Consider the following 18,173-nt stretch of genomic DNA (forward strand, 5'->3'; position numbering starts at 1 on the left):
TAAATCTTGAAAACATGCTAAGTGAAATAAACCCGGAAAAATAGGATTAATATTACATGACTGGACTTACAGGAGGTACCCAGAGCAGTCAAATTCATAGACAGAAAACAGAATGTCAGTTATCAGGTACTATAGGGAAAGGATAGAGAAGAGTTAATGTTTAATGGGTACAACAGTTTCAATTTGGGAAGATGAAAACGTCTTGTAGACGAATAGTAGTGTTGGTTATGCAACCGTGTGAATGGACTTAATGTCACTGAGTTGTATACCTAGAAATGGTTAAAATAGTAAATTTTATGTTATGTGTATCTTCCACAATACAATTTTGTAAAAATTACAAGTTGGGGGTGCCTGGGTGACTGTCAGAAAAATGGCCGACTTCAGCTCAGTTATGGTCTCACAGTTCGTGGTTTTGAGCCCCACGTCGGGCTCGGTGCTGACAGCTGAGAGCCTGGAGCCTGCTGTGGATTCTGTGTCTCCTTCTCTCTCTGACCCTCCCCCTCTCACGCTCTCTGTCCATCTCTGAAAAATAAACATTTAAAAAATAATTATAAAAAATAAAACAAGGATAGGGCACCTGCGTGGCTCAGTTGGTTAAGTGTCTGACTCTTGGTTTCAGCTCAGGTCATGATCTCACGGGTTCCTGAGATGTGGTCTCCATCCTCTCAGTGGGAAGCCTGCTTGGGATTCTCTCTCTGCCCCTCCCCACTCTCTCAAAATAGGTAAATAAACTTAAAAAAATAATAAAATAAATAATAAATAGGATAAATAAGTAGTAAATAGGATAAAAATCTTTCTTTTTGCAGTTTTCTAGTTGGGGTTTGGTTGCTAGGTAGGGAGAATCCTACACGGTACAGAAAAAAAGGGAAGGGCCACAACCTCAGTGCCATGCCTGGCTCTTCCCACATTATGCACAAAGAAAGATGATCCAGACATTAGTCTAGCATCCTTACATCATGTCTTTGATGGCCAAGTGCAACTTCACTTGCAAAGATACCTTCTTTTCCCAAGATGTGGGCCTTCCAGGAGCTCAGAAAATATGTGGGACAACAGATGTCCATTGCCCATCTCCAGAAATGCTGCTGTGAAGTGAGACATGGCCTTTAAGAATTATTCTGTCTACCCCCTCCCATGATTAATAGGCATGAGAGTTAACTGCTCCCCACTCAGGCCTACCTGTTTGTGATATTTTCCTCTCCATTCCCTTCGCCAAGATCCAGTCCAAAATTCATGTGTTCCGGGGTGTTGCCACAAAGCTGGTGATGCAGCTCCTGTGAGGTGTAGTGTAGGACATGGAGCGAATGGGTGGCCAGAGAGGTTCCACCTAGGGTCCCACTTTCTATCACAAAAAACAGAGGGCTGTCTCTCAGAAAGTTGCTCTTGTCCATCCTCCTTGTCTGAGTTCTTGAAAGTTTCCACATAGCAAAGCACCTGCAAAGGATTTTGATCACGGTGGTTCTGGACTTGTAGGAACCAGTGGTTCCCCAGCTCATATCTGTCTCCACAGATCCCAGAGCGAGGCCACAGGAAGTGGGGGAGCTTACTTTCCAGAATCACCATGGTGGCCAGACCTGAGCCCTCCAAAGCTTGTCCCGCTCATGGGCCACCTGTCAGTGTGTGTCATCCTTCATGGTGATGAACAGGTGGAGCATAAGCAGTGTGGCAATGATGGCAAAGGCAAAGTAGTGTATGCCAAACACAAAGGGCAAGCTCACTTCATAGTTGGAAGGCCCATCAATGATGATGAGGAAAAGTTGAAAAGTGCTGAAGAGTGCCATGGGATAGTTGTGGAATTGCCCCCAGGCTTGTTAGGTCCTCTGTCTGGAAAATGACATAGAATGAGGAGGCAAATCCCGGAAAAAACTAAGCCATCAGCTGACAGAAAGGCATTAGGTCTTCAAAAATCATCAGCCAGGGGCACCTGGCTGGCTCAGTCTGTAAAGCATGTGACTCTTGGTCTCCAGGTTATGAGTTTGGCCCCCACACTGAGTTAGAGATTACTTAAAAAAAAAAAATAAAGGGGTGCCTGAGTGGCTCAGTCAGTTGAGTATCCAACTCTTAATTTCGACTCAGGTCATGATCTCACAGTTGGTGGGATTTGAGCCCCCTGTTGGGCTCTGCACTGAAAGCGCAGAGCCTGCTTGGGATTCTCTCTCTGTCTCTCTCTACCCCTCCCCTGTGCACTCTCTCTCTTTCTCTCTAGAAATAAGTAAATGAACATTTAAAAAAAGAAAAATGATATGCTTGAGAAGAAGGTTTGAGTCACTTTCGTTGTTTTTAATTAAATAAATAAATAATAAATAAATAAATAAATAAATAAATAAATAAATAAATAAAATGAGTGCCTGGGTGGCTCAGTCAGTTAAGCATCCAACTTTGGCTCTGATCATGGTCTCACAGTTCATGAGTTCGAGCCCTGTTTCAGGCTTTCTGCTGTCAGCATGGAGCCTGCTTCGGATCTTCTGTCCCCTTCTTTCTCTGCACCTACCCCACTCATGCTCTCTCTCTCTCTCTGTCTGTCAAAAATAAACGAACATTAAAAAAAATAAAAACAAAAACAAAAATCATCTTCTGGATCATAATATTGAAAGCACAGAGGATTCCAGATGGAATGCTCAAGTGAAGTATGTAACACCACACAAGCCCAGCATCAGGGTGACGGACATGGGTGCCGCCACCTCCCCATCCATGTGGGACAGCCGCATCCCCATGTTCACTGGTACTATGTAGGCATCAGTGATGATAAGGACATGGAATGGCCCCCAGAGGACAGTCTGTCTAAAATAGCAATAGGCACCAACCCTGAAGACACTCAGGGTCTCTGGGAGCAGGTTGATGACAACCTTGGTATTGGTCACCAACTCCCCCATGAGCCAGATTTTGTCCTGGTGAGTCACATAGGCCTCCTGGAGAGGTCTCTGTTGGAAAATGGTGTTATCTCAGGAATCTGTGCAGTTGCCAATTCAGAACTTGAGGGGGCAGTAGACATAGCAGATCATATAGAGCAGGTACAAGGCACCCAGAACATAAAACAACCACTGACCATATTTCTTCCACTTGAAGCTCGCTAGTTGCTTCACTGGGGTCCGTTCTAGGATCTGGTGAGTCACCTGCTTCTTGGGGGAGACCATGAGCTCTAGAAAGGATGTGTCCTCTCCCCAGGAGTTGGTTTCTGTGAGATCATAGAGAGCGGAGGTCAGCGGCTCATATGTTCACTGGATACGCTTCTACTTCTACATCAGGTGCTAGAATATCACAATGTGGCCCTCCACTCTTGCTGGCTTGAAGGTGGTGAGACCCCTGTGAGTGGGCATGAGGTCCAAGGACTACAGGAGGTCCCAGCTCCCATCATAGGACAGGAGCAGGTTATATATCTGGCAGGCAAAGATTTTGTTGGGCTGGAGGATGAGAATGTGCAAGATGATGTTTCCCAGGGAGTCCTGGGCCTGGATGCTGGCTCCGGGCTCGATGAGCAACCTCACAAAAGACAGAGGATGCTCCCCAAAGTAGATGAGGTTTGCAGGAGCCCTGGTGGAAAGCTGTGCCTGTAGCTCTTACAGAGATGCCAGTCCCATGGGCAGGCAAGGCTCACGCCAAGTTCATGTTCTGGTTCACGATGGTTATGTGCAGAGCAGTCCAACCTACAGATGGCTCACACATGGGGAGCTCTGTGACCGTCTCTGGGCAGTCTCTGCCAGCACCATGGCATTGTTGCAGAGGGCCGCTATAGGCAGCACCATCTCCCCCAGGCCTCCTCTTCATCCAAAGTCACAGGTTCATTCCAGTGAAAGTTTCTTCGGGAAACACAGGTGATTTTCCTTGGCTGCCTGAAGCAGTGGAGACTCTTGAACCCTCTTTTGTTGCAGCATACAGGCTTTGTCCAGATGCTGATCCCAGCCCTGCTCCCTGACCAGCCAGGAGGTCAGAAGTCTGGGGTTGGATCCAGAACTGCCTTCTGCCTTTGGCAGAAGGGGCCCCCATGCCCTCTCCTTTCAGGCACTGGCAGGTTACAGAAGTTCGGTACAAGTAACGGGTCTAGGACTCAGCAGCAGCTGAGAAGGAGGCAGGGTCTGGGGTTGGGACTGAGCGTGAGTATATCTTCCACGTGACTTGTGTATGCAGCTTGTAGTTTGTGGCTGTGGGGTGTGTGTGTGTGTTTGTGTGTGTGTACATGTGTGTGTGTGTGACCAATCACTTGTTTTGTTGCAAAACATAGCCAAGAGATACCATTGGCATTGTGCACTCTTTATCTTTCTCTCTCTCCCCTCCCTGCTCTCTTTATGTTCTTCTTATCACTCAGAAACTGCAGTTAAGATGTTTACAAACTGGAAAATACAGCCAGCCACCTTCCAATGTCAGTTCCCTTGGCTTTAAATATATCCGTTTGTGGACAGACCCATCCCTGAAACTGTATTTATCTATCTGTCTGCTTGATATCACACTTGAACACCAAAGAGGCATTTCAAAATGAATGTGACCAAAACAGGATTCTCACTTCCCTGACCCCTCTGCCTCCCAAACATGTTCTTTGCCCATCTTCCCTATTTCTATAAATAACACCATCGTTCACATAGTTATTGAGGCCCAAACCCTAGGCGTTGGTCCTTTAGTGATCCCTTTCTCTCTCTCTCTCTCTCTCTCTCTCCCCCTCTTTCTCACACACACACACACACACACACACACACACACACGTGCATGAGCACATGCACACTACATCACTCCATCTGCAAAGCCTAGTGGTTCTACTTCAGAAAGGAATCTCAAACCTACTTACTTCTCCCCATTTCCACAGCACCTCCCTCATCTAAGCTGTCATCTTCTTTGGCCTGGGTAGCTGCAATGGCTTTTAAGTGGTCTCTGTGCTTTGACCTTTGTCCTTCTCTAAAACCAAATCAGAACAAGTCACTCTGTTTAGAATAAAACCGACTCCTACAGTTCTTGTAGGCCTACAAGACCCTACAAGGTCTGGCCCCTGCTTGCTTGTATGATCTCGCCTCCTAGGACTCTCCTGGTTGGTCACTAATCTGTTGTTCCTCATGTGGCTCCTCAAGTACCCTAAGCCCATTCCTACCTCAGGATCTTTGCATGATCTCTGGTCTTGATTCAGGGGTCCTCACCACAGAGAGACCTTCCCTGATGACTCTATCTAAAGTGGCCTTCTTGTTCCAGTCTTTAAACCATCACACTATTTCTATCCTCCAGAACATGCACCCCAGGGGTGCCTGGGTGGCTCAGTCAGTTGGGTGTCCAACTCTTGATCTTGGCTCAGGTCTTGATATCAGGGTTGTGATTTCAAGCCCTGCAGTGGATGTGAAGCTTACTTAAGAGAAGAAGAAGAAGAAGAAGAAGAAGAAGAAGAAGAAGAAGAAGATCATGCACCCCAATTTTAAATGATATAGATGCTGTTTCCTTACTTGTTCCTTGGCTTGGTGTTGGTGTCCCACACTAGACTCTAAGCTCTTCTTCCCCACTGGAATTTGAACTCAAATCAAACCAACTCCAAAGTTCCAGTACATTTCAAAAGAGAAGGAAAAATGCATCCATAAGAGCTCGTCTATATGAAGCATATTATTTTCCTTTAAAATTGCCCTCATGTCTTCCTATCTTCAAAACCCCTTTGGCACTGTTGCTCTGGATTTTTTTTCAGAGCCAAGCTACTCAAACACTTGATCACAACATGGTTCTAAATGGGCTGTGATACAGTTCGTGGGTTTGAGCCCCACATCGGGCTCCACCCTGGCAGCCTGCTTGGGATTCTCTCTCTCTGCCTCTCTCTCTGCCCCTCCCCTGTTTGCTGTGTCTCTCTCTCAAAATAAATAAACTTAAAAATTTTTTAAATGGGCTGTGATACAAGAAGTGGAAAAGAACACATTTTAGAACAGTGTCAATTTAATCCCTTTTTTTATTGAAAAATTTTAAAGTTTATTTATTTTGAGAGAGAAAGAGAGAGCACACGAACTAGTGGGAGAGGGGCAAAGAGAGAGGGAGAGATAATCCCAAGTAGGCTCCTTGCAATCAGCAAAGACATGGGGCTCGCACTCATGAACCATGAGATCACAACCTGAGCTGAAATCAAGAGTCGGATCCTTAACCTATGGAGCCACCCAGACGCCCTTAATCTCTTTCCTCTGAATTGAAGGCATTCATAAAAATATTTCTGACTCTCCATGTACATACCCACTTCACACACGCATACACCTTCCATGGATGTATTTTAAGTCTGGAAGGAGAATCACTAAATTGTTAACAGTGTTCGTTATAAGGAGAGGGGAACTTTCAAAACCCACTATTACTCCTCTAACAGTTGCCTCAGGGAAGAGAGATTCCCAAACCGAGTGAGAGGGAGGAGAAAGGCTAATTTTCAACTGGAACGTACCAGTGTGGGCACTGGTCACAGCCAGCCTTCACTTTTATTGGACTGTGCTCGTGCCACACCATCTTTTCTTTTTTTTTTAATATAATTTATTGGCAAGTTAGCTAACATACAGTGCACACAGTGTGCTCTTGTCTTCGGGGAAAGGGAAACCTTCTTGCACTGTTGGTGGGAATGCAAACTGGTGCAGCCACTCTGGAAAACAATGTGGAGGTTCCTCAAAAAATTAAAAATAGATCTACCCTATGACTAGCAATAGCACTAATTTATCCAAAGGATACATGCCATCTTTTAAATGTTTTCACTGATATCCAGAGGAGGTTTTGCTTTGTTGTACAACACACTTCTATATATAATTTAAATTCAATACTATGCACATGCATTGATTCAATCCTCTTACCTCAAGCTCACATCACATACTTGACAAAATTCAGCTCAGCCCAATATTGAGCATCTACTGGGAGCCCTGTACTAAGTGCTGTGGAGAGGCAAAGATGGATAAAACACAGTCTCTGCCCCAAGCCTCACAGTCCGTGACCAAAAATATCATCACCCAGCTTGATCACTGACCTTGACCTCAAAAATTTAGCCTGACAACCTGTTGGCTCTTTTCAAACAACAAAACCTTTTTCAACAAGCAAAACCCTAGAAAATTCTCAAGGAGGGGAGGAAAAAGAAAATCCTGCCTTGCCTCTGAAAATAAGTCCAAGAGAAGAATACCCAAAGTCTTTGGAGAAAATGTAGCCAATAAAATAAGTCCCTTGGTTCCCAAAAAGGCTTGAACAGGACTATCATTTATCTGGTGTATAAATTCTGGCACCAAAAACATGCATACACACACACACACACACACACACACACACACAACTCAGCCAAACAAACAAAAAAACCCTCATTCCATTTCCTGAAAACTGGAGTTTTTAGTTCTATCACAACTCCTTTTTATTAAAACAAATGTTTCTGGGGGATGCCTGGATGGCTCAGTTGATTAAACGTCTGGCTTCTGCTTTCAGCTCAGGTAGTGAGATCAAGCCCCAAATTGGGGCTTAAGATTCTTTCTCTGTCCCTGTGCCCTTTCCTCCCACTAGAACTCTCTCTCTCTCTCTCTCTCTTTCAAATAAAAAATTAAAAAAAATATTTCTGTAACATTGCCTTTGCTATCCTGAACTGAAATTCTACCCACAAAACATTTCTAAAAATCAGTATATTGCTCTAAATGTCATATAAGGAAGAAATAAAAGATATGATTTAAAGTACAATGTGCATTTGAATGTGAGAGTGCTCAGATGATTCAAGAAGACAGTGACAAGTCAAATGTTTGCACCTACTTTTAATGAATACGTGTGCATTTCAAAAGAGTGAGACAATACTCAACAGAGAGTTGGCCATTTTGCTTTATATGTGCTATTTCCAAATAAGGGCTGAATAGACATACATAAAATTTCCACAAATGAGACAGCTATTAGTAAGGACTGATGCAGTTGTGTGGCTCTAGTGATTCAGGTCCTGAGTGTGGTACTGCCGTTAATGACGTCATTCTCCAAAATGGCGGACAACTCTTAGTAAAGTGATAGAAGGTTGCTTTCACGTATACAGTAGTAGCATTCCTCAGAATGTTTGGTGACTATTAAAACCATACTGGGGCCACCTGGGTGGCTTATCCGGTTGAGCATCCAACTTTGGCCAGGTCATGATCTCAGGGTTTGTGAGTTTGAGTCCTACGTTGGGCTCTGTGCTGAGAGCTCAGAGCCTGGAGCTTACTTTGTTTGTTTGTTTGTTTTTAAATTTTTTAATGTTTATTTATTTTTGACAGAGAGAGAGAGAGAGAGAGAGAGAGACAGAGCATGAGTGGGGGAGGGGCAGAGAGAGGGAGACAGAATCTGAAACAGGCTCCAGGCTCCCACCTGTCAGCACAGGGCCCTATGCAGGGCTCGAACTCACAGGCTGCGACGTCATGACCTGAGCCGAAGTCGGAGGCTCAACCGATTGAGCCACCCAAGCGCCCCGGAGCTTACTTTGGATTCTGTGTCTCCCTCTCTCTCTCTGGCCTTCCCCACTTATACTCTGTCTGTCTCTGTCTCTCAAAAATAAATAAACATTTTAGAAACTTTAAAAAATAAAGCAAATTTTAAAAATACTGGTATTTGTGTTTATATGGAAAAAATAGGGAGGATCTATGTTAACATAATGAAAAATAAGTTCTCACCTGTGTATATGTCCAGCGGAATGTTTCAAAAAGGGACACACTTCCACTCTTTGTGCCACAGGCCTGTCTCGCACTGGCTCCCAAAGCCAGTGGGACATGGGACCCCTCCATCTTCAACCCCACACCCCTACAACCCTTATGTAAACCAAAAGCACCTTCACAAGGAAACATCCCCTGAGGATGGTGCCACCCCTTTGAGAAGGACTTCCTTGAAGTCACAGCTCTTAGGAGAACCTCTGGTCTTTCAGACATTTTGGGGGTTTTACTGCAATGCAGGATGCTATCATCCAGCTGGGAATCCAAGAGGTAGCAGCAGAAGAAATGATGTTAGCTCCAGGAAAGAAAAAACCTGCCCTTTTGAGTGATGGTCTAAACCTCAGGCAGTTGGTGAAACTCCAGCTCCAAAGAGCACACAATACTGGGGAAACACATCGTGACAGGAAGAAACTAGGCCAACAGATGACAGGGACAGGCTCTGCAAGACATGATAGGGCATGTAAGAACAGGAAAGTGAGCTCGCTGTAGCCACAGAGAAACTTGGGGCTGTAGAGCAGGATTCCACCCACAGGACAAGGCTCCCGTTGTTGAAGAATCACATTGTGTAAGGACTTCTCTCGAAATTCAGAGACAGAGTGGTAAGAATAGAGGGTATTCGCTAAGAATGTGAGCTTTAGGGGACACCTGGGTGGCTCAGCCAGTTAAGCGTCTGACTCTTGATTCTGGCTCAGGTCCTGATCTCATGGTTTGTGGGTTCGAGCCCTGCGTTGGGCTCTGCACTGGTGACATGGAGCCTGCTTGGGATTCTCTTTTTCCCTCTTTCTCTGCCCCTCTCCCACTAGCACAGGTGTGCTCTCTGTCTCTCAGAAAAAAATAAATAAATGTGTGTCTTAAGATTAGGCACACTCAAATGCCAGCCCCTCCACTGATAAGTGTGATCTTGGGGCGGTTATATGATCTCCCTTTGATTCAGTTTCCTCATCTATGAAATGGGCACTAATGATAGCCCTATCACATGGGGTTGTTCGGGGGTGAGAGGAGATCATAGGTAAGGTGCTTAGCATGCTGCCTGGGGGGCCTGTGAGCTGCTCAAGAGCGAGATTATCTAGTTCTGTTCCCTTTTATCCCTGGGAGTACTTGGTGCTTAGCAGGCACAGATCAACCCTATTTGCATGAACTGACCGGTAAATCCCTGTAAAAGGTACCATTCTCACTATCAAGAATGATATAGAGAAAAGGAACGAGATACTGGAGCCCAGGTAGGAAGCGGGTACTTGGTTTGTACTGGGACGCAAGATTGCAGGCAGTATCCGTCACAAGAAGAGGAAATCACCCTTGTAACTGAACCAAGGCTCCTGAAACTACTGGTCTCAGTGCCTGGGGGCTGTTGAGATCCTCCGAAAAAGCCATGCAGGCCCACCATGGGGGCGCTGAACAGCCGCTGGGCACCACGGTGCACAGGGAGGAGGCCTCCACCAGACCCAGGGGAGCACTCTGCTGGCCCACAGACCTGTAGCCCCATAACAGGAAGGGCGGACCTGTCTTCTCCCCTCTAGAAACTGGACATAGCAAAACTCACCGGGAGTCATGCACAGCAAGAGGAAAGTAGGCCAGCCCTGGCTCCTTCCCCCTTACCGGCTCCATATCACGTCACTCTTCCCTTTGTGTTCTGAGCTCCAGCCGCACTGGCCATTTCCTTGTTTCTCGAAAATGCTAAGCTTCCCCACCCACATCCCCACCACCCACTCTTTGCCTGGCTGATTTCTGCTCACCCTTCAGGTCTCAGTTCAAACATCACTTCCTCAGACAGGCTGTCCCTAAACCCCCAGAATAGGTGTGGGGCCCTCCCACCTAGTCTCATCCTTATCAGTTTCTAGCCTTTTGTGTCTTCACATCTCATGCAATTGCAATTATTGTTGGTATAGGAATCTGCTCCGTGTTCATCTCTCCCACTAGGGTGGACACTCCTAAGGGCAGATACGACATCGAGTCTGTTAACCCATGTCCTTTGATATGTAACCCAGTTCCTGGTACAGGGTTAGCCTTCAGTAGATGTCAGTTGGAGAAGAAATTGGATGGGAAGGGGGAACGAACTGCAAAACTCAGAGTGGGGTTACTGGGTTTGTCCTAAAAGATAATCAGATCAGAGACTAACTCAACTCTTAAGAAAACCAGGCCACCGACATTCCTGATTGAATATTCATTTTGCAGCAATTTCTCACCCTATTTCAAGACCTAGCTCCCAGTGAAGATTTATGTCATCCTCTCGTCTCAGACGCAAATGGCTGTGGGAGCAAATACTTTGATTTATTTCCCTCTCCTCCCTGCTGTCCAGCAAGATGCCATGAGCAATGTCAGGTGTCCCATCTCTTTGATCTTGCTGGTGAGAGAATGCATTCGCTACAAAGTCCCAGGCAGAAACGAAGGCTGAAAAACAGATTCCTCTCTAGCTAGGTGCATCCTCCACTATCCCACCACCACACAAACAAACCCCCGCCAAGCATTTTAAAATCTGCCAAGTGAGACACCTGGGCACCATTTTCTGGCTCATGGGCAAGAAATCACAGTTTATTTCTAGAGACTTCTTCATTGCTTTTTTTTTTTTCCTCCTGCATCCTCACTTTGGGAAGTTCAGGTCCTTTTAGGTGCTTACAGGGTGCAGGCAGAGAACAGTTGGCCCTAAAAGTCCAGCTCTTGTTAAAGGCACAGAAATGGCAATTTCCCAGCATTTGGCTTCTGATATCTAATTATCGTCTCCAATCACTGAACTCTCCTGTTTAATCCTCCCAACAGCTTTGTGGAACAGGTACTATTATTGTATCCATTTTACAGATGACAAAAACTGAGGCAAGTTGAGGTAACTTCCCAGACCCACATGACCAGCCAGAGGTGACAGTACCTGTCAAACCCAGGTCTCTGGCTCTGCGGCCTGGTCTCTTAAGTGCCACACTTTGTGGCAAGAATAATTGCTACTTATAGAGTACTTGATGGTCAAATTGGTTAATTAATGGAATAGCAGTAGCAACAATACCAATGAGAATAATCATAGCTAAGTGTTCAATGATTGTTACCTGCTATTGTTATTGTTGTTATGTTATGATCCCTGATTTTAAAATATCATCTTAAAGGGAGGGAGAGGCCATCCCTCTGAAGACACTTCTCTACTCTTTGGCGTCTGCCTGGGGTCTGGTCACAGAGGCAGGTGTGTGTGTGTGTGTGTGTGTGTGTGTGTGTGTGTGTGACTGAGCCATCTGACTGTTGAGGTGGCCGTGACCCAATTGTTCAGTTCCCCCTGGGTCAAGGGGGCACCATCACATGGGCCCCAGAAACACCCAAGTGGGATTTGAGATGCACCCATGAAGGTGACAAACCCCAGCTTCTATTACCAGTTCCTAGAACTAGGCTGTTTCCCCACGTAGCGTCCTGTTATGATTCATATGCAGTGAGAGATGAATGACAAGTTCAAGTCTTTCTTTTTTTAAATATGCTGACCTGAAGAGACCTTGGGAAAATGGATGGGGCATTTTTCATAGCAGAAGACTCCTTTAGAAAACCTGGAGTGATTTCAAAGAGAAATAATTTATATACATACATATCTCAAAACCAGTGTATAATGGGAAACATAATCCTTTCTTTCATGATTTTTAAAATATGGCAATTCTCTATTGTAAAGAAGATGGCTATCTAGGCGGAAGCTCAGTCAGGAATGGGAATGCCAGGATCAGCGACTCACGCACAGGGGAGGCAATTCATGAATGCAGGGAGCTCTGGGTGTGGGACCATTCAGACCTGGCTTCAAATCTTGGCTCCACTACTTAATAAGTAGTTATTAATACTAAGTAGCTCTAAAACTTGAGGCAAGTTTTTTGTAATTTCTCTAAACGAAATAAGATAGTAATATCCATATCTACCTGGTAGACATCTCCTGGGAGAGTTAAAAAAAAAAATCCAGTCCTTCAAGTGAACAGAGGAAGTACGATTTAGCAGTGAAGGCCCTTAAGTCTGCAACCAGACCTAAGATAAAATCCAAGTTCAACCACCTCATTGTGACTTTGGATGGGTGGCTCAGGCTTAGCTTCCTTGAGCTTCATCCATGGGAAAGCCACCTCCCTCCAAGAGTTGGAGTGAGAATTATGTGTGATGTAGTGCTTAACTCAGTGCTGGTACTTTAGGAGGGTCTCCAAAAAAGGTAGGGCCACCTATTAGGCATGGGCAGGTCCAGACCCTGCGCTTGTTTATGATCTGGCCAGAGGTTTGAAGTGAACTGCCCAGGCAGGATTGGGCTGCAGTTGAGGTCAGGCTGCGAGATCCAACATGGAAGAGGGCAGGCTTCGAGGTCTAACATGGAAGAAGGAATAGCATGTTGGTGGGCACTTGTCTGCTCTACCCTGCAACCCTCCTAAGACCTGCTTCTCCATTTCTCCACCCCACGAATTGGGTTCTCATGTTTGGGTGCTTAGGATATTTATCAGTGTGTCTATCAGCAAAGGGTGAGGGAAGGGCTGAATTCTAAATTGATGCCAATATTCCTTATGGAGATGAGGTTAAAAAATTTGGTGGCCTGAGAGTCCTAAGACATTTTGCTTTGACCCTAGAAAAATGGAGAGTTGCTTCAAAGACAATTTGGCGTCATTCCTTGTCTAGGTAAATTTAGCCCTGGATATAGTTGCAGATTAGTACACCTGCTCTTTTTTCCTTGTCACAAAGTGGGCACTCTTCCTAGTTTTCACAAAGGGATCTTCAGTTGACGTCAGAAAGGGATTCAGCAATTAGCCAATTGGATCATGGAAATCCTATTTGTACCAGGGCTGATTGATGTTGAACCTCTTCTCCTTTTGCCTTCCCCAAAGGACTTAAAAAAAAAAAATAATTCTCACATTCCACTCTGTAACTGTACTTGATGGATAAACAGGCAGTGTAGTAAAGTAATACTTGGGAGTCTGATGTATATCTAATGTCACATTTCTTATCTGTGAAACAAGACAGGAAAACCTACCTCATAAGTTTAATGTGAAGATTCAGAACAGTTATCCCTTTCACCTCCTCCCACTGACCTCTCCCTTCCTGGAGCCTGGGCCACCAGGCACTGTTAGTTTTCTACTCAGCTGTGATTCCATACTCCTATCTCAGAAACAAGATCCCAATTTGGTTCACTCTCCTTTAAGTGGCCATGTTATTTATTTGGGGGGACAAGAAGAACTGGTCCCTTCAGCAGTCCTAGGGAATGAATCTTGCTTCGTTTAAGCCAGTCCTGGCAATCTTGATCTGCTGTCCAGCAGGTAGTTTAGAAAAGAGTGCAGGATACAGTTCGGCCAATGAAATGGGAAAGTCTGCCCAGGAGCCTCCGGGAAGGTTTTTGTTGTTTTAAAAGAGGGATACAAGGGTGCCTGGGTGGCTCAGTCGGTTGAGCGTCCGACTTCGGCTCAGGTCATGATCTTGCGGTCCGTGGGTTCGAGCCCTGCGTCGGGCTCTGTGCTGACAGCTCAGAGCCTGGAGCCTGTTTCAAACTCTGTGTCTTCCTCTTTCTCTGACCCTCCCCTGTTCATGTTCTCTCTCTGTCTCAAAAATAAGTAAATGTTAAAAAAAATTTTTTTAATAAAAAAATAAAAAAGGGATACGAGACAGGTATGTTTCCCTTTCTATCTCTGAGTGTTGTCATCTGTCTGAATGAAGGCAGCCATCTTCAGACCATGAGGAGAGCCATCCTACAAGGTTCAGGCAAAAAACTGAGAATGGCAGGGCAGAAAACAAAATTCATTTACTTTTTTGATCAGTGAATGAATTAAGCCAGCAACTCCCTGATATTTGGGCTCCTTGCTATATAAAACAATAAATATCTTCATTGTTTTACCCGTTTGTGAACCGTTACTAATGGTCAAAGGTGTCCTCCATGGTGGTTATCAGGACTGTTTGCAATTATTTGCATTCTCTGTCTCTAGGCACATGATACCTTTGACATAAGGTATAAATATTTGGCTTGCTTTGGTCAATGAAACATGAGTGGAAATGCTGTGTGTCACTTCTAGTTGAAGGCTAGTATGTGCCAGTATGATTTTCCACACTCTTTTGACATGCTTGGGCCATCAACGAAATATAGACGAAGCCTCTACCAATCCGAGTTCCCCAGTGACTGCAGTGAACTCCTGCAGCCAACATTACACATGTAGCATGAGCAAGAAAGAGACTTGATTGTGTTAAGCCAATGAAGTTTGGAGGGTGCTTGTTGCTGAAACACAGTCTAGACTTTCCTGACTGCTACAAACTGATACATTCAAATAAAAGAATAGAGACTCTGGCAGGGAAGGTGATAGGAGGTAAAGAGATCCACCAACAGAAGGTTAATCTTTGTGCTGTGAAAAGTCTGATTCGTTTCTAGATAATTCATTCTAAAACCAGACTATTGTACAAAATTCTTATCCCCTGGCCATGTTGCCTTTAAGAATCGGGCTCCATCCCTCAGGAATACTAGACAGAGAAGCCACACTAGGAAGTAAATGAAAGAAAAGGCTAGACCCTGGGTGGAAGCATGGGACCATGACACTGAATGACGCAGGGAGCTTGGGTAATGGAGATAAGAAGAGGAAAGGTTTGGGGAGGTCCTATTGGGCTCCTAGAGTGTTGAGACCCAGGGTTTATTCAAGTGGTTGGACATGGATTGACTAGAGGAGAGAAATTACCCCTAAATTCCTCTGTCCTCGCTTAGAATTAGCCACTCAAACCCAAAGCAAACTCTTCTAGTTACAATGTATGAAGTTTGGCTAAGAGTAAGTCGATCACTAATAAATGATGTATTAGTTTGCTAGGGCTGCTATAACAAAATGTTACAGACTGAGCAGCTTAAATAACACAATTTTTATTTTCTCAGAGTCCTAGAAGAAGTTCAAGATCAATGAAGGCGAGACATTCATGATCAATGTGCCAGCAGGAGTGGTTTCTTCTGAGGCCTCTCTTCTTGGCTTGTGGCCGGCCACCTTCTCTCTGTGGGTGACATGGTCTCCCCTCTGTGTTTACCTGTGTCCAATCTCCTCTTCTTATAAGGACATCAGTCATTTTGGATTACAGCCCACTCATATGACCTCACTTTATCTTAATCAGTTCTTGAATGGTTCTATCTCCAAACACAGTCACGTCCTGAGTTACTAGGGATTGGACTTCACCATATGAATCCAAGGCTGGGAGGAGGGACACAATTCAGTGCATAAGAGACGATAACATCTTTCCTTTTCACAATAAGAGTAATAGTGCAAAGATCATATACGTAAGGTGCCTGGCACTCAGTCATTCCAGTGAAAGGTAATTATTAATACTGTTGGGTTGTTTGACTCTCTACAGGTTCATAAAGTCCCTGAATTCAGGCACTGTGCTCCTGTGCTTCTTTGTGGTCTATGCAGCTAATAGTCTATCATACACTCAAAACATACAGTGCAGTGGTTAAGAGCATGGGCTTTAAAGCCAAATACACTCAAGCTCAAATTCTGACTTAGTCCTTTTGTGGCTGTGTAACTTTAGGCAAGTCACTAAAATTGCCTCTGACTGTGTCCTCCTCAGTATATTATTTTCATATCGCCTATCTGCATTAGTTTCCTAAAGCTGCGGCAACAAATTACTACAAGGTTAGTGGCTTAACCAACAGATTTATTACCTTACAGTCATGGAGGTTAGAAGTCCAGAACTACTCTCATGGGGATAAAATCAAGGAATGTGCAGGGCTGTGTGCCTTCTGGTGGCTCTAAGGGAGTATCTGTATTCTTGCTTACAGAGGCCATCCACATTCCTTGGTTCATGACACCTTTCCTTATTTATTTATTTATTTATTTATTTATTTATTTATTTATTCAGAGAGACAGCATGTGCACATGAGTGGGGCAGGGGCAGAGAGAGAGAGAGAGAGAGAGAAAGAGAGAGAGAATCTTAAGCAGGCTCCACTCTCAGCACAGAGCCTGACACATAGCTTCATCCCACAATCCTGGGATCATGACCTGAGCCGAAATCAATAATCAGATGCTCATTTGGCTGAGCCACCCAGGCATCCCACCTTGCCATCCAGCAATGCATCTCCCCGACCTATACCTCTGTCATTACATCTCTTTCTTTGACCCTGTCTCCCCTGTGTCTGTCTTTCACATATAAGGACCCTCACAACTACAGTGAGATAACCCAGAGTAAACTCCCATGTCAGTGCCAACTGACTAGCAACCTTAATTCCACCTGCAACCTTAAAACCTCTTTGCCATGTAACTTAACATATTCCAGGTTCTAAGGAGGGGATGTGGATATGGCTGGGGCTCTTTGTTTTGCCTACTGTATTACCTCTCAGAATTGTGAAGGCCAAATGAAATCATATATGCAAAGTGTTTAGGACTGTGTTTGGCACAATGAATAATCAATAAACAATGTTCTTTGCTTCTTAAGATTTCATTCCATGCAAAAAAAAAATAATAATTCATTCCATGCAATTATTCATTGAAGGTCAATATAATTTGGGAAAATATGGACTGGTGCAAATGAGTTACTTTAAAATTCAGGCAGAATTTGTTTTGGTGTAGTGATGTCCAGGATCATAGCATCTTTAAGCAAAAAAAAAAAAAAAAAATGCAATAAATCATCAGAGTCAACTCTCTAATTTTACTAAAGAGCCCACTGAGGCCTGAAGGTGCCTATAAGTTGCAGAATAAGGACTAAAAGCTAAATTTTTGGTATGACACAATAGTTTAATGTGTAATCAGGAGGCTATATTTTTTTTTTAATTTAAGTTTATTTTATCTGAGAGAGAGAGAGAAGGAGCAGGGGAGAGGAAGAGAGAGGGCGAGAGAAAATCCCAAGCAGGCTCCACACTGTCAGCACAGAGCCCAATGTGGGTCTTGAACTCATGAACCATGAGATCAAGACCTGAACTGAAACCAAGAGTCGGATACTTAACCAGACACCACAGGAGGCAATATTTTAACAGTTATTTTTACTACCATTCCTCTTCCTAATCCAGGAACACTATAACCTGGATAGTGGTCCAGATCGGTCAGCAAAATCATAATTTCTTGCATTTAAATAGCATTATTCTCCTAGTGAAGTTAAAAAACCTTACACCGCAGCACTTCCTCTAGAAATAAGAGGCCTGGTTAATCATGGATAGTGACCTTATTTTTTTGCCCTGATCAGTGGTATTTCCTTTGCATTCTACTCTCCAACTCATTCCATGATAAACCACTCAGTCCATTGTCTCCAACCTCCTCTTCTGGGTGGCCACATGACCCAGGCTTGGCGAGGCAGAGGCCTCCCTGGGATTTTTACAAGAGCCATTGGAGATCTCTGTCTTTCGGAGCGCCACCTTGGGGCTACCAGCAGCCATCTCATTTACTACATAAAGAAAGAAGCATAATGAAATTGTCTGAAAGCCAAACACCCAAAGACGCGTATTCATAAGGTTCATAAAAATAAACCTTTTTATTTTTTTGCTTAAGCCAGTTTCACCTGAATATCTGCAACTTGTGTTTGAAAGAGTCCTCATTTTTTACATTTTTAATTGAAGTATAGTTGACATATAATGTTATATTAGTTTCAGGTGTACAACTTAGTGATTTGACAATTGCATATACTACA

The 18,173-nt window shown here is 44.3% G+C and overlaps 1 pseudogene; it reads right to left on the minus strand.

Annotated features, from left to right (window-relative positions):
- Positions 1 to 634: 634 nt before the first annotated feature.
- Positions 635 to 4,074, minus strand: LOC106978945 (transient receptor potential cation channel subfamily V member 5-like; annotated as a pseudogene).
- Positions 4,075 to 18,173: the final 14,099 nt, after the last annotated feature.

The sequence above is a fragment of the Acinonyx jubatus genome, chromosome A2 (genome assembly GCF_027475565.1).
Source record: "Acinonyx jubatus isolate Ajub_Pintada_27869175 chromosome A2, VMU_Ajub_asm_v1.0, whole genome shotgun sequence".
NCBI lineage: Eukaryota > Metazoa > Chordata > Mammalia > Carnivora > Felidae > Acinonyx > Acinonyx jubatus.